At 34.7% G+C, this 4,602-nt stretch overlaps 1 long non-coding RNA gene across 1 annotated transcript; it reads left to right on the top strand.

Moving 5' to 3' along the window:
* Positions 1-595: 595 nt before the first annotated feature.
* On the top strand, positions 596-2,539 carry LOC111995611 (uncharacterized). Its single transcript, XR_010623767.1, has 4 exons — positions 596-786; positions 922-1,061; positions 2,019-2,086; positions 2,213-2,539. It is a non-coding gene; the product is annotated as an uncharacterized LOC111995611 (long non-coding RNA).
* Positions 2,540-4,602: the final 2,063 nt, after the last annotated feature.

The raw sequence follows: 4,602 nt of genomic DNA, 5'->3' as shown, positions 1-4,602 counted from the left end.
AAGGATCATTGACCACAATAAGGTATTTTATGAGACGGTCTATAAGATATCTCTCTCACAATATGTGAGACTCACAAATATGGAAAATTTCCAAATAGAATAATTCCAAAAAAAATTTGGAAGTCAATTTCAGAAACTCGACTTCTAGCTGAAATCGATTATAGAAAACTTGTCTCCCAGCATATAAATAAGTTTGACATGAATTAAAAAAAAAAAAAAAAAAAAAAAAAAGAAAAAAGCCACGTAAAAGTCTAGCTCACTGTACTCGGCTTCAAGTTTTTAAGAAAAAATGGGGTAAAAAGGGGAATCTGAGTTTAATATAATTGATTTGAGATTCCATCATCCCAGCCGTTTCCTTCTCTTCGAGAACCTTCTCTCTCTCTCTCCAGTGTCCCTCTCCGTCCATCATCTTCCTCTGTGGCGAGGAATCCGACTCAACAACAGGTTCGTTCTCTCTCTCTCTCTCTCATGTGATTTCTTTCTCTTTATTTATTAGCTGAAATGAAATGGGTTTTGATTTGCTTTTTAGTTTTAGTGATTTGGAGATTTGGGTTTCATTTGATTCGGGTTTAGTTTTTATTTGTTTTTGTGTTTTTGTTTCGAGCATTGCTCCTGTTGCTGAAGCTAGCAGGTAATTGCTCTCAGTCTCAGATATCAAATTTTTGAAAAATTTGATTCATTTAAGAGAAAATTGCAGATCTATATATGTATTATGTTTACGCTTAGCATTGTGAATCTGTTGGGTTGTTGATGATGAAAGTCTTGGCAACGTATTTCCAAAAACAGGTTCAGTATGTGCATCTCATTCATCCCATACGTCACAAATATATTAATAGTGGAGCACATACAGTAGTGGTTACGATAGGAGCAGTGCTTACAGCTTAGTAGTGTTGATACTTTAATTTTGGATTTATTTCTCAGGTCACATTTTTCCTAAGTCAAACAAACCCAAGTGTGGAAGAAGTATATTCATCATTTGGATTCATAAAATTAGCAAATGTTTTACTTTGAAGTGAAGAGTTGCAATTACTATCTTTCATCACATTTATATCAACTTTGAGGTATTTGATGAATCCGTGTATCTTTCATGTATTCAATCATGTGAGATAGTATGTTTTGTAGATGCTAGATGATAGCCTTTAAAATATTTTATCAGAGGCTGTATATAACTTTTGTAACTTATTTTTTCCCCTTTTGGGGGGTGGGGAATTTGTAAATAATCAATAATTTTATGACCTCTAGAGCTAACCTTTATAGAAAGGTGCATATGAAATTTTTCTAACTTTTGTTCATGATTTAGAAAATAATATTATTAATATACATATACTAATATAATTCATTATACCAGACAATACTCCATAATGAAAAATAATTTCTTGAGAGTTTTATAGGGTTGTCTCTTTTTTGGTTTCTACTTAAATTGTTTCCTTATGAAAAAAAAAAAAAAAAAAAAAAAAAAACCTTTACACATGCTCGAGTTGTTCCTTATTTAGGGTTGTCTCTTTTTTGGTTTCTGCTTAAATTGTTTCCTTAAAAAAAAAAAAAAAAAAAAACCCCTTTATACATGCTCGAGTTGTTCCTTATAGTGTTCAATGATTTATGTGAATTTGGTATAGGTTGATCAGAGTATTTTTTGTCAGTGGCTTGTAATTTGTGAATAATAATAGAAGTATTTATTGGATATCAGATGAAAGTAAAGCGGAAATTATAGCAAGGACTACGTGAAAATGAAATTGAAAAATGAAGTTTGGTGACCATGTTACATTTGCAACAATAATTAAAGAGAAGTGCAGAAGTAGAGTTTACTTATTATTGTTTCAAGAAAATTCTGTGCATTGCTTAGTTTGACAACAAGAGGAACGTGATATTGTAGTGCACACTCATCAATTAAATGTTTTTATAAATTCATTCTTCTACATAAAACTTTATGTTTAGTTTATTGTCAAATTAAGTTTTCTAAAGGTTTCAGTTGGACAATCTCTCAATGTTTTTCCTTTCCCTTTATTTCCTTTCTCCAGCAAAGGCTTTGCAATATCTCCATAACCTTGGGATTGTACATAGGGATGTGAAACCGGCAAATATTCTTGTAAATATCTTCCTTAAGTTCTTGATCTTGTTTTCAGTTGGTATTTTTATTTTGTAAATTCAGTATCAGAATTTTTATTTTTACTTGAAGGTGGTTAACTAATGTATATGTTTTTGAAAAATGCAGTTTGGCAAAAACCTTTACCCACACCTAGCAAATTTTGGTTTGGCAGAATACAAAAAAGATTTGAAAGGAGTTTCTGTTGAGAAGTGGAAATCAACTGGCAAGCCAACTGGGTTTAAACTAATTTCTATCACACCCTATTGTACAAATTTCTCTTGGAACTAATTTCTCTTGGAAGGATGTAATACTCACACCCTATTGTACTAATTTTTGTTTGTTTAGTTTAGAATTTTTATTACTTATGAAAGAAGAGTACAATAGGGTGAGCAAATAATGTCCCATATATGTCTATCAAAGGCAAGAAGCAAAGCTACAGTAGTAATTGCATTATTCTGATACCAAAAAGGCACTTAAAAGTGGTGCCCATGATGGGGAAATTCTTGGCAAAAAGTTCATAGATGTATTCTGGATACAAGCATTCAAAAGGTGCTTATAGACACTTATAGTTGAGCTACTAAATACTAAAAATGGCTCTGGTGAAGCCTAACTTAGAAGTTTTAAGAAATTGGCCACTTGAGCCCCTATAATAATAGTTGGAGGAAAAAGGTGTGGTGAAACCTTACCATTCAGAAGTAAAATAATTGGAAGAAAAACCGTATGATACTAACTAAAAATGTAAAAATAAACTGAATGCAATCTTGAGAAGTAATCATATAAAAGTAGGATGAATTTCTAAATGAGCATTAAAACATAGAAATCACAGTAGGCAAATGTCATGCAGAAAATTGAGTAACAACAACAACACTCTCAAACACGCCTGCATAGTTTCCAATGCTCCTGTGGCTAACTGGCTCTTGTTGCCCAGCATATGGAATCAAATTTCTAATAAAATCATCGTTCCTAGAACAAAAGGAAGAATGGCTGTGAATGTCCGCAAATGGCTGGAAAACAAAAACATGCCTACATGCCATGATTCAAGAGAAGGCCATGTCACAGACTTGGGGAGTAGCAATAGTAAAGTACCACAACATTATTCTCGCATAATTTATAGTATTCTTTCATATTGTGGCCTATGAGTGGGAACTGGGGATATTTTTGGATTCCCATTGTACTAAACACAAAGACAAGCTAGCTGCGTATATATATATATATATATATTTATTAACTAACAATTATTGCATATTCAAATGATGATGATAGATGCTATACTCTTTATAACGACTGTTAACTAACAATTTAAACCACTGCCGACTTTCACTAAGTATATCCCAAAAAAAAAAAAAAAATCCCCTGAAAGAGAATCACAAAATTGCATGCATTGATTACCTAGTTCGGAACATAACTGCTTGTTGATGCACGAATTGCATTCGGACATCTCCTGCAGTTATGGCCCTCTTCATGACACACTTCACATTTCGGCTTGGGTTGACTCTCCCTCCAATCCATCTCATTTCTTATTCTTGTTGACATAGGTCAACCTTTGTCTCGCAACATTTCAGGGTCAGGGTACAACTTTGGGCCGGCAAAATCCCGCCATAATGAGTTATCCTTGGGCACACGAAAATCATGTGAATAAGTAGCAAGTCGTTGTTGTAAAGTATAACATGGGTCAATATACTTCATTGCATTGACATGTTCCCTGATATAAACTGCAATCACATGTGAACAAGGGATCTTATAGATTTCCCATTTGCCACAAGTACATGTGTTCTCCAGCAACCTTACTTCATGACTATGGTCCCCCCCCCCCCTCCCCCCATCAGATCTGTGTGGATTATGCGTTGTGCAAACTTGATATACACTATTCAGTTGGTTAAATGGCCTCACATAGTGTCTTGTCCCTTTTTCGGAATTTGCTTCATAGGTCTCCATGGCATGCTTGCTAAACTCCGGACCATGTTCAATATCACCCAATATTTTAGTGCACCAATCATTGAAATAGGCGACAAGTTTGCACCAAATGTAGTCAAGCAATGTAGATATGGATAGTCCACGTGCACCTTTTAGAACTCCATTGAAACACTAGGACATATTGGTAGTCATTGCCCCATAACGATGTCCACCATCATGTGATAGCGTCCACTTCTCTAGACCCTCCTTCATTAGATAGGAGTACGGCTTCTTTTTTGCTATATTGGGATTGGGATCCTTACTGAATTTGAATTTAGCTTCCTTAAGGCAATCCAATATGTTTTCAAGTTTGCGATCTTGATGCGTGTATCCTGCTTTCAAGGCCAAAGACTTTAAGAGTTTGTCATTAAATTGAGTGTTGAAGTTGCTGGCCACATGTCTAATGCAATATCTATGATATACCGAAACATAATCATTGGGCCACTGTGCAATGGATGATATTATACCTCTATGTCGGTCTGACATTATGCAAATGCCGGAATCGGGTACCACATCCTGTATCGCGGTCCGCAGGCAAGATAAAAACCATCCCTAACTGGCCC

The sequence above is a fragment of the Quercus suber genome, unplaced genomic scaffold (genome assembly GCF_002906115.3).
Source record: "Quercus suber isolate HL8 unplaced genomic scaffold, Cork oak 2.0 scaffold_363, whole genome shotgun sequence".
NCBI lineage: Eukaryota > Viridiplantae > Streptophyta > Magnoliopsida > Fagales > Fagaceae > Quercus > Quercus suber.
Note: the sequence above shows the minus strand (reverse complement) of the source record. Positions and strands in the feature narration are given on the sequence as shown.